The following is a 13205-nucleotide window of genomic DNA, read 5'->3' on the forward strand; positions in this document are numbered from 1 at the left end:
GAAATGTTCATTGAACCGTCAACAAACGTAGTATGGACTGAGGTTGGAAGCAGGAATGGACTGGTCACCCTGTTTGAAGCTCTTGTCCACAGAAAAAAGAAACCTGATGTAAGGATGACACATGAAGGCTCAATTAGGATGCTTGACAGTTAAAATTTTGCCAGGGAAGTCCGAAAGCTGAAGGTCAGAGGAGTCAGGAAAGGGCATGACAAGGCATTGGCGGATAGGATCAAGGAAAACCCTTAGGCTTTCTATCGGTTTGGCAGAAAAAAAATGATTAGAAGACGTTTAGCGCCAATAGGAGTGCAGTAGTAGTAGAAAGCTGTGTGTCGAGTCAGAGAAGGTAGTGCAAAAGGTTAATGAATATTTTTCGTCGGCATTCACACTGGAAAATGAAAATGGCGAGGAGGATACTGAAATACACGCTACTAGACGCGATTGGATTGAGGTTCACAAGGAGGAGTTTTTAGATACTCTGGCAAGTGTGATGATGGATACGTCCCTTGGACTGGATGGGATTTATCCTGGGATTCTATGGAAAGACAGGGAGGAGACTGCATAGACTTGTGCTTTGATATCTTAGTCGTCATTGTCTTCAGGGATAGTGCTGGAAGACAGTAGGATGTTGTTCCCTTGGTCAAGAAGCTGAGTAGAGGCTACGCTGGATGTTATAGACCAGTGAGCATTACTTCGGCTGTGGGTAATGTGTTGAAAAAGGGTATAATCGGAACGATTTAAAATTATCTAGAAAAGAATAAATTGTTTAGGGATAATCAACCCGGCTTTGTGAAGGATAAGTCGTGCATCACAAATCGCAGTGAGATCTTTGAGTAGGTGACCAAATGTTGGATGAGGATAAAGCGGTTGATGCGGCTTTTCATCAGTTTCCCCAATTTCGGCTATCGCATAAAATAGGGAGGCATGGGATTGAGGGTGATTTGGCTGTTTGGATCAGAAATTGGCTAGCTGAAAGATGACAAAGAGTGGAGGTTGCGAGGAAAAGTTTATCCTGGAGTGCAGTTACATTTAGTATACCGCAAGAATCTCGTTAGGGGACACTACTTTTTGTCATTTTCATAAATGACCTGGATGAGAGCGGAGAAGGATGGGTTCGTAAATTTGTGGTTGACTTCGGTAGACCTGTGGATCGTGTTGAAGAATGTTTTCGGCCAACTGATAATGTCTTCTTTCAGCTCGCCAATTTCTGATCCAAACCACTAAAGCACACACAATCCCATGTATGACAAGAAGGACGTTGAGGCTTTCAATGCTGTTCAGAAGAGATTTAATAGGATGCTTCCAGGAATGCAGGAAAGGTCTTCCGAAGAAAGGCTGAGGAACTTGAGACTGATAAAGTTATGGAGAGAAGGTTGAGTGATGATTAATTGAGACATATAAGATAAGAAGATGTTTAGATAGCGTAGACAGTGAGCGCATTTTTCTTCGGATGGTGATTGCTCACACGACGGGAAATAGTTTCACATTGAGGGGTGACAGACATCGGTCAGATTGCAGTGGTATTTTCTTTGATCAGAGTGTAGTAGAATCATGGAACGGACTATCTGCAGCAGGAGTAGACTGGTCACCATGAAGGGTATTTAAATTGGCATTGGATTTATAAATGTATGAAAATAAAATGGTGTAGTTTAGATGGGCTTCTGCTTGGTTTCACAGTTCGGCACAACGTCGAAGACCGAAGAGCCTGTACTGCGCTGTAATGTTCTATATTGCATGTGTCTGATGGCGCTGTCATGCAGGGAGTCGTGGAAGTAGATGACGAAGAATCTGTGAATATGGATTCTACTGCAGTGGGAAGTGAGGCCAAAGGGACCTCTGTCATTGTTCGAGGAAGGAGGGCAAGGGGTGAGACCAGAACCCAAGGAGTTGGGACAGTCACAGCTGGAGGCTCAGCCGACAAGATTTAAGGGGATTTCTATTTAGAAAGAAAAGGAGGTCAAATGAAAGGCTGCTCACGGGAATATGGTATCACCACACAGAAATGGCAGAGATGGAGAAACTAGGAGAATTGAGTCACTGACAACTGATCATGTGGTCACCCACATGCAGATGTTCCCATGAATGTCTGAAATGAACCAGGCATAGAGATTGAGGATTGCTGGCTTCCATCTGTTCTGAAGCAGGATGTGGGAAAAGACCGAAAGGATGGTCAGTGGGCATGGATGGCAAGACATACAAAAATATACTTTGTTACACTCAGCAATTATTGTTTCTGGATTAGTGGTGCTGGAAGAGCACAGAAGTTCAGGCAGCATCCAAGTAGCTTCGAAATCCCCTGGATTTTGCCCGAAACGTCGATTTCGAAGTTCCTTGGATGCTACCTGAACTGCTGTGCTCTTCCAGCACCACTAATCCAGAATCTGGTTTCCAGCATCTGCCGTCATTGTTTTTACCTCAATTATTGTTTCTGATCAAACAGGAAGACTCGGTAAGAAGATGATGCATCCATGGTTGATAAAGTCTGTCATGGAGAGTATTCAATCACACACTGGCGAGCATTACTGTCAGGACCGATTTAGGGGTTTTTTCTCGGGGACCAGAAGCACGTGATAGGCATGAATGCCAGCTGTGCTTCCTGAATTATCCCAAAAAGCTCTGCGATTGCTGCTCGACATTGTTTCCTGCTGACTTCCAACTGACTTTGGCCTGCTCTCCCTCGTGCCTTTGTAGTAACCTTTACTCAATGCTAATAACAATACCTCTGATTCCTAGTTCTCCTCCAAACCTTACAGAGCATTCCCTGACATGACTGTCACGCAGTTCACCTTGAGCTGCTTAATTAAGTCTATCGTCCATGCACTTGCATCAATCTGATTTTGTGCTGCTATTCTGCCTCTGGTCTCAGTGTGGCTCAGCCTCTCCATTCATGCTGTTTTACATCTTCCACTCACATTTCATTCTTGAAAGTTTGCTTGTTGGAGTAAATCTTATTGAATACATCTTTCATGCTTTGTACAGAATTCATACTTTCATGCAAGTTTCAAAAATTATATTCAGTCTTCGTCTCACTTTACTTAAGGCAAATGCAGGCTGACCGTGAAATGGAAGAATTCTCTTTCTTATATAGATCTGGCAGAAATATGTTTTCACTGGAGAGATCATTCGCTCCTTTAGAAAAAGAACTCAGGTTCTTGGCTTCATATTGGCACTATTCAACTTCTCATGCTGCCTTAGCATTGCAATATGAAGAAAAACAAACAACAGTATGAAGTGTTCGACGGAGTGCGGTTTACCTATCATTTTAAATATAGTTTCAAATTCGCAGTGCTTACTTTTAAATGCGTTTTCGTGAAGTTATTATCACATGGAATGTAGGATGTCGAGGGGTGACGTTCTCGAAGTTTATAAAATCGTGAGAGACATGGGTAGCGTAAATAGCCAAGAAATTTTCCACACTGCAGGCGCGTTCAAACATAGAGGGAAGAAGCTTAAGTTGCGAGGGGAAAGATTACAAAAGGACAAAGGAACAACTTGTTCACGCATAAGCTCATGTCGGTATGGAATGATTTGCCAGAGAAAGAGTGATAGATGCAAGTGCAGCAACATCATTTAAAAGACATTTGGACAATCATATGAATTGGAACGTTAAGAGACATTTGGGCCAAGTGCAAACAGATGGGACTAATTAAGTGGGCGCCAAGGTGCTCTGCAGTTCGCACTATGCCTCACAGCACCACGGTCCGGATTTCGATTTCCGCCTGTCTGCGTGGAGTTTGCACATTCTCCCTGTGTCTGCGTGGGTTTCCTTTGGTGTTCCGGTTTCCTCCCACAATCCATAGATGTGCAGTGCAGGTGAACTATCCATGCTAAACTGCCCACAGTGTTAGTCAGGGATAAATGTAGGGTAGGGGAATGGGTTTGGGTGGGTTTCTCTTCGGAGGGGCGGTGTGGACCTGCTGGGCCGAAGGGCGTTTTCCACCCTGTCGAGAATGTAAAGTTTGGAAAACTTGGCCATATGGACAAGTTGGATCAGAATTAGTTTCTGTGGTATATGAATCTATACAGCTGAGAAAAAAGCTTTAAAGTATTATGGAAGTAAATTGGAAAGGAATATTTACAAAAGCATCATGAGATTTCTTCACATATATAAGAAAGAAAATCAACATGAGTGTGCGACTTTTGGCAGAACTCAAATTTAGAAAATATATTGAGAACATTTGAAAGTCGTGACCATGGAATTCAGTGCAGAGAACAGGCGGATAATTTACACCAGTACTTTACATGTTTCCTTACAGCGGAAGGGACGGTAAATATTTCAATGATATAAGTAAAATAGGACTTGGACGAAAGTTCATGAGATGTCTCGAACGAAAGGAACAAGGTTTTTTTTAATCAAACTGATAAGGGTAGACAGGTCAACAGTAGATCATAGTTGATGTTAAACGAAGTATTTAAACTTTGACTGGCATGTATTGCAATACTACTCACCTGCCTGGATGAGTGCAGCCCACACAATACTCAAGATGCTTCACACCATCCAGGGCAAGGCAGCTGAATTTGAATAGCAGTTCATCCATCATTCTCATCAGTTCGTACTATCTCCAAGCTTCACTGAAATGATTCATCAAAGATCCGCAGACACCATCTTGCAAAACAATGACCACGTCTATCCAGGAGGACAAGGGCAGAGATGTCAGGGAATACCACCATCGCTTGGTCACCAGTTGCTCACAGTAGACATTCAGCCTTCGGTTGATTGAATCAAATGTAAAATAACCCAGTTTGCTCACGGTACTAAAGGACATTGGATTGTGATTGTGTGAACTGGATATAAAAAAAATCTCCAAGGTGATGGAGGCAAGTAGAGTGAATGTGGAACTAAGTGACAGAAAGAGAATACTGTGGGTAGATATGACGTTGCGCCCATTGGTGAGAACAATAGATTTCAGACTACTATATTGAAAGTGCTTGGTTGAAAAACGTCACTGTATAAAGTGAATTATTATCTTTTTTGTTTCCTTCTGCGCTGACATCTGAGCTCCATGCAGGGCATTGAGTTCTAAAGTCAAAGGTCGATACTGAGAATAGCATTGGCATACTGATTATATTAGATTCACTACAGTGTGGAAACTGGGCCTTCTGACCTACAGGTCCACGCCGACCGTCCGAACAGCAAGCCACACAGACCCATTTCCCGTTGACATTGCATTTAATACTATGGACAATTTTGTGTTCCCAATTCACCTGACCTGCACATTTTTGGACTATTGTACATATCCAAGCAAGTGTGTAGCTGTATCATCGCAAAGGCTCTGAATCTTTCTACACACCAATCGCTGAAAACAATAATGCAGGAAAAGGAAGCAGTTAAAAAATAAATGGTGTGTGAACCTTGAATTCATGGGTATTTGAGGATAGGTGTTGCGTGTTTATCTGCAGCGGTACAGGGCCTTGGTGCGACCTTGTCTCGAACGTTATTCAGAATTGTGTGCAGTCTTGGTCTCCTTACCTACCAAAGAACAAATCTGACATTGAGTGATTGCAACGAAGGATGACCAGATGACCTCTATGATGATAGGCTCTTCGTGTAAGCAGAGTTTGAGTCGACTGCGCCTGTATTCCATGGGTATCGGAAAATGAGCGGAGAAATCAGTGAAATATCTAAATCACTGCAGGACAAGTCAGATTGGAATCAGCGACGATAACTCTCCTTACTGGGACGTGTAAAATAAAGGGACCACAGTGTTAGGTACAGGCAGGCCATTCTACACTGAGATGACAATAAATGCCTACACTCAGAGACAGGGCCAACTGTGAATTTTCTCCGACATAAGGTTATGGAAGCCAAGGCAGATGATATCAATTAAGACGTACAGACACGAAAGGGATACGGAGGGAGAAGGAATATTTTGTTGTGATAGAGCATTCGCTATCTATGGGGTAGAAAACTCTTTGGACTGAAGGGAAACTTGTAGTTCCTACTTCACATTTTTCCAAAGAATAATCACGACAAGTAATACATGTGTTGCGCGGGAAATATACATTGGGAAGATACTCCGTCATACACTAGAATGGGGGAAGCTTTATTTACTGAATGACCTACTCCATTCTTGGTGTTTATGTGCAGTCTATGTGAATTTTCTGTAAACGTTGTAACAAGCTCTCGAATGTTAGGAAGGAGGATTCTGCAGGGTCGACTGGATTGTATTTCCAATTTCCTTTACCGATATCGAGGCTGTTGAAGGGGTTTCTGACCGATTTAACCCGTTAAGGCCTCGGAGCACTTTGGGATAGTTGAATCTCTTGTTTTGCCGTTTCAGACACAATTGAAGGGTTTATAACATGTCTGTGTGCCTGGAGTCACTTTTCAGGCAGACCACGAAAACACGGGATATTTGCTTCCTGAAAGTACATTGGGGAAGCAGATTTACAATTACAAACGACATTGGCTTCAACGTGACTATTACTGACATCAGATTTTAGATCTTGATTTTATAAATTGTACTTAACTTCCACCAATTGCCAGAGCATTGGACTGGTGCGGATTAATATTCCAGTGACATTTCCACAACAGCCCAATCTCCACGTGGGTACCTACTGCCAAACACACTGAGCGGGTTATTTCTGTGCTGCTTAACAGCTCTGAAAAATAACTTCCAGCAGATTGACTGTTGTGATGAGATCGAGGGGTGCTATTTGGTCAGACTGTGATTATTCCCCTCTTTGGTTTACTGGACACACTTGAGCAACTTTCCATATTGCAAAGGAGATGTCAGAGTTTGTGCTGGAATGAAACAGCTTCCCCAGGGATACGGCTTGTTGTGCAGTACAAGTCTTCACTCCTATTGCAGGAATGGTGTCAGGGCCCATTGCCTTTGTCGTATCTATTGTGTTCAACTGTTTCTTCATGTCACGGTCAGTGAATCAAATTGATTGAATACAGGTATCTGTGATTCTCTGGTGAGTGTGAGTTGGATTGTCGACTCAACACTTCTGTCTGAAGATATTGCAGACACTACATCCTTATCTTTTACACCGATGAAAAGGGTTGTTCCATTATTTAGCAACGGTATGTTTCTGAAGAAGTCTCCTTCAGTGAGTTGTTTCCATCACCATTTACTGGAAGCCAAGACAGATGATATCAATTAAGACGTGGATGCAAAAGGACTCTTCGTCTGTTGGTGTTGGGAACATATCGCTCTCTCCGTCATATCTTTTTCCTGCTGTTTGGAATGTAAGCGGTCAAGTGAGGTAGCTTTCACGGGTTGCCATCAGGTTTAGGTACACATGGTTCTGACCCTTGAATATTTATCGACACTCGTTCCTCATCAATAGATCAGCTTGTCGGTCATGGTAGACGAAAGAACTTTCCCAGCCAAAAAGTTACACATTGTCGTTGAATACAGTTCAGCTGCTACTGCTGTGGTCCACAGCAACAAATCAATGTCAGGAATACTCTAAAAAGGTTCGGAGATGATTGAAAGTATTTGAAGAGAATTTCTGACCTGGAAATGCATTGAGGGCTTTGGAGAATTGGTGATGAAAGAGACATTATAAAGTCAAAGAGACTTAGAGACATTCATTAAGCTAAAGGACGCTTCAGTCCAACTTGTCCATGCTCACCACGCTTTATAAACTGAATTCGTCAGATTTGCCTGCACGTGGCACATACCTCTTTGAAACTTTGATTCCTTTCCCTATTCAATTGTGTTTTACATGTTGTCGTTGTCCCCGCCTGTGCCACGTCCGTTGACAGCTCGTTACATATACACACCACCCTGTCTGAGAAACTGCTACAACTTATTTACCTTTTAAATCTCTCGCCTCTCAACTTATCCTGCCTGGTTTGGATACCTGTACCATCCAGTAAAGACCTTAGCTATTCACCCTATCCATGCACCCTCTTATAGACCTCTCAAGGTCACCTCATCACCACCCACGCAAAGGGGGAAAATAATCCTGCACTATCCATTCAATCCTGATATCTCAAAGCTCCCATCTCCATTATATCACTTAAAATATTGCGCGGAGAAATCAGAGTTAATTTGTCGAGTCCAGTGACCATTTCTCAGAACTCTGAGGAATAATACAAGTATATTAACTAGTGGAACTGCAATTTCTTCCCCTACTTCCCACAATGACCTGGCATACACAAACAGGTCTTGGGTATTGATCAACTGTTAAGCATTTCAAGACCTCCAGCACTTCAATTTCTGTAACGCAGACTCCTTTCAAAACATCACTACATCAATTCATTTCCCCGATTTCACTGGCTTGAATGTCTTTCCTCACAGTAAATATTCATGAGATATATTCGTATCGGACGCACACATCGGCAGAAATAGACTGGAAGGCAGAGGAGTGGGTAAGGTTGAGTCGTTGTGAGGAATGTGAACCCAGCTTGGCCAGGCACTTATTAACTGTTTTGTTGAACTGTCAACAATGTTTCTGCTTTTTCCCACTTTTACAGGAAGCTAAGTAATGTTTTACATTGTAATGTTGTTGTCTTTATTTTCTGTACCAGGATTCTGTACCTGAGTGGTTCGGATGGGGGTGGGTGAGGCAGGGTGGATTAGGCAGGGTGGGGAGCTGTTATCTTTGTCAGTCAGATTGCATCACATGTGGCGACTTGTAACATTTTTACTGGTCTCATGTGAGTACATCGAACAATAAATCTAATAAACCTAATTATTCTCCTGTGAATCATCGCAAATAAAGGGCAGATGGTTTAGGGTGAGAGGGAAAAGATATAAAATAAACCTGAGATATAACCTTTTCACTCAGAGGGTGGTGCGTGCATGGAATGAGCTGCCAGAGCAAATGATGGTGGTTAATACAATTGCAACATTTAAAAGGCATCCAGATTGGTATATGAATAGTAATGTTCGAGAGGGATATGGACCAAATGCTGTCAGGTGGGAATAGATTGGGATCAGATATCTGGTTGGAATGGACGAGGTGGACGTAGCGTCCGTTTCCGTGCTGTACATCTCAATGACTCTATGACATAAATGGCTGTTCAATTTTTAAGAGGCCCTATTCTCTCGCTGGTTACTCTTTTGCCATTCATATGCTTATGGAATCTTACCTAATTCTGCAAACACTATTTGCCAAAGCTGTCTCATGCCCCCTTTTCCTCTCCAATCTCCACATAAGGATACATCCTCCATGCTCCTTAATGGTTTCATTGAGCCCCGCTTCCTAGATCTGACATATGCATCCTTTTTTTTTCCTTGACCAGAATCTCTACCATGTTTTGTTCCCTACTTCTGCTAACATTGCCCTTGACACTTACTGGAACATGGTGTTACTGGACTCTCATTTTTTCGCTTCTGAAAGAGTCTCATTTGCGAGATGTCCCTCTACCTGTGAACAGTTTGCTTTAATCATTTTTGGAAGTTCCTGTCTAATACCGTCTAAATGGTCCTTGCCCCAATTTATAATATTAACTTTTGGATCGGCACTGTCGTTTTCCAGAACTATTTTCAATTTAATAGAATTATGGTCACTGGTCTTACGGTGCTTTCACTGCAACAGGGTATTCACCTGTCGTCTTATTTCCTGATTGCTAAAGGAAGGATGATATTAAACTGGAAAAGGTGAAGAAGGATTTTACAAGGATGTTGCCTTAAGTCAACAGTCTGATATATAGGGAGAGTTCGGACAAGATAGGTATTTGTTTCTTTACAGCAAAGGAGACTGTGGTGTCTCTTATAGAGGTGTATTTTATGGACGAGTATAAGTTCATAAGAGGCATGTATATGGTGAATGAACACAAACTTTTCTTTCGCCCAGGACTGGAAAAGCGAGGATGAGAAATCATCAGTGAAAATTCGAGAGGACAGGAGAAAGGGGAACCTGAGGGACAACGTTTTTATACAGAGGGTTGTATGCATATAGAATGAGCTACGAGCGGAAATGGTTGAGACGGGTCTGTAAGCAACATTGCAAACGACAAGTACATGGATAGGCAATGTTACGGAGGATATGGTCTGCGTGCAGGGAAATGGGACGACGTGAGTGTACAGGTTCATCGGAATACATCAGTTTCGTCCGAAGTACCATGTCTGTATGAATCCAACACACCCATTACTTCCCCGAAAAATACCACTGGGCTTGTTTCCGGAAAATTTAATCAATTATCACTATTATTTGGAAAAGTACATCAATAAAATGTCATAAAATTCGTCTCAAACTCTTCCAAAACGCCTGGATACAACTGTACTGCGTTGGTCTGCATATTTGCCTCTGCTGGCCAGATATCGAGTCCACGTTTTTAGGTCAGTGCAGTGCCGTAGTCTGCATAGCTCCTGGTAATAGAAGGCTGGTACAATTGCAACATTTAAAAGTAATTTGGGTGGGTACATGAATGTGAAGTTTTTGGAGGGATATGCGTGGGGTGATGGCAGGTGGGAGTAGATTAGGTTGAGATATCTAGTCGGCATGGACGGGTTAGACCGAAGTGTCTGATTCCATGCTGTTCATCTCTATGACTCTATATCTAGTCCGTGTTTCTCGATGAATGCAGTGTCCTGGTCTGCACAGCACCCCGTACTGGACCGGCAGCGAGTCTGAATTTATGGTCCAATGTACTCCTCTGGTCTGCAAAGCTCCCTGTGCAGGACAGGTAGCTCACTCCGTTTTATAGGTCAATGTATGGATGTGGTCTGCATACCTCTCTTTGCTGGACATATATTTCGTCCGGGTTTATTGATCAAGGCACGGCCATGGTCTGCACATTGTTGCACTCTGAGTCGTCTGATGGTGTGTATCAAGTAGAGCTTGCTCAACGCAGTGCTCAATGCTGAATAGATATCTCCTCGGGATTTCTGGTACATGGGCTGGTTCTGTAAGTGAGATTGAGAACCTGATATAAGTAACTATTTCAGCGGACCTATCAATATATTTCCTTTATGTTTCCATTCTTGTGGTTGGACCCTCCGTATCTCACTGTACTAATGTTAAACTGTGCCCATATACAGTACATCATGTTGGTGTATACACACTGTCTTGGCAGCAGCCACATCCTCTTCATTTGGAAGCAGTCAACCATTCTCATCATCTTCGCGTCTCCACGTAGAAAGAAAGGATGAACTCTCAGATAAAGGCAGACGCTTTGATACATGGCTGAAAACACCCTCCCCCCATCACTACTCACCGTCATCCGACGACATGAAAATATCCCGTGTATACCGACAGCAATGGCGCCACGGTGAACGGCATGAAGCAGACCATCAAGGAGATGGAGCAACCCTTCCCATATCTGAAAGGAACTGAGTGAAACTTCCAGTACACACTATCAAAAAATCCAGTAATCTGTTTCCATTAATGTAATATTCAACCTTTTAATTCTGCCTGAAAATGTCACAGATTCACATTCCCCACATTATATACAATCGAACAATTATTGTCCATTGCGTATCCAATTCGAGATTCTCTACCTCCTCTTGACAACTTAGTTTCCAGCCTATTTTAGTTTCATCCACAAATTTAGCTACGGTTTCGTTACATTTCCCAAAACGATTGAAATATTTTGCAAATAGTTGAGTTCACAGCACTGGTCACTGTGTCACAGTGAATCTGTGTCAATCTGATAAAGACTAATTTATCCCGAATTTATCCCTGCTTCTGGCTTAGTAACTGGTCCTCCTCGTATTCCTGTGTCGCAATTTTGAAAAGCTGAATATTCTCATTAAATTCCATTTTAAATCTCTTGATGGGCTGAATCATCTGCTTCAGGATAGGTGCAGGTTTTGAATGGTGCTGAATATTTTGAAACCATCAGAGAACAATCCACATCTTCTTTATCATGGAGGCAAGGTCATTGATGCTGCAGTTGCTGATAGCCCACAGTGACTCATAGACAATCAGTTTCCATTTGTCAGTCCTACAGAGGAGGAGTTGCCACATGGCACAGTCGGTTGTATCTTCAATATTAGGCTGAGCCTTTTCCTATGTAACGACTTTGTGCAGGCTGCTCCGACATCTCTGAAAAGTAGTTTGTTGATAATGTTTCCCTCTTTTTGGTTCCTTCATCACTTCCCACAGTCTGGCTGCTGTGTATTAGAAGTCTCGCCCTGTTCAGTCAGAGGTGAGCCTGTGGGGACACTCTTGGTGATTGACATTGAAGTCCCACACCAAAGGTACGTCCTCTGTCAATGTAGCAATGAATAAAAGCTAAAAGGAAGTTACAGCGTAGGAACAAGCCCTTCGGCCTTCCAAGCCTGTGCCGATTCAGACCCTCGAACTCAACCTGTCGTCTATTTTCCAGCAATATGTATTCCTCTGCTCACTGCCGATTCATGTATCTGTCTTGATAGGTATAAAATGGCGCTATTGTATGCGCCTCTGTCACCCCCCCCCCCCCCCCCCCGGCAATGCATTCCAGGCAACGTTACCCCTCCATGAAGAATTTTCCACATTTATCTCCCTTAAACCTTTCCCCTCTCACCTGGAATTCGTGACTCCTAGTAATGGAGTCCCCACTTTGGGAAAAAAAGCAACTGACTTTCCAACCTGTCTACACCTCCCATGATTTTCTAGATTTCAGTCTATGTCTTTCGAAGGAAAATAATTCTAATATAGTCAATCTCTCTTCATAGCTCGCGCCCTCCATACCGGGCAACATCCTGGTGAACTTTCTCTAAACCCTCTTCAAAACGCCCAAATTCTTTTGCTAATGTGGTGACCAGAACTGTGCGCACTGTTCCGATAGGGGACAAACCGTAGTCCTATACAACTGCAACATGACTTGACAACTCACAACACACCGTTTAAAGAATTAATGCTTGCTGTTTGCCTTCTTAGCCACGTTATTGAATTACGTTGCCACCTTCAGTGAACGATAGACCTCTACACCCAGAATTCTCTGTGCTTCAATTTCCCCCAGGGCTTTTCTCGTTTACCATGTAGTACACTCCAGAACTGAGTCTTCCAAACTGAATTACCTCACATTTGCTCGGATGGAAGTCTATTTGCCATTTCTCTGCCCAACACTCCAAATGCATCTATATTCTGCTGTATTCTCAGACAGTTCCATTCACTATCTGCTACGGTACCAATCTTAGTGTCATCTGAAAACATGCTAATCCGTGTTCAAGGATGCTGCAAAGACATCTAGTATCGCTGCAACAAATTTGTCTCTCGCTTCCTTCACTAATTGGGGTAGATCCCATCCAGACCTGGAGACATGTCACCTTAGTGCCTTTTAATGTACCCAACACTAATTCCGTCCTTGTGCTGACTGG

The sequence above is a fragment of the Chiloscyllium punctatum genome, chromosome 35 (assembly GCF_047496795.1).
Source record: "Chiloscyllium punctatum isolate Juve2018m chromosome 35, sChiPun1.3, whole genome shotgun sequence".
In the NCBI taxonomy this organism is placed as follows: domain Eukaryota; kingdom Metazoa; phylum Chordata; class Chondrichthyes; order Orectolobiformes; family Hemiscylliidae; genus Chiloscyllium; species Chiloscyllium punctatum.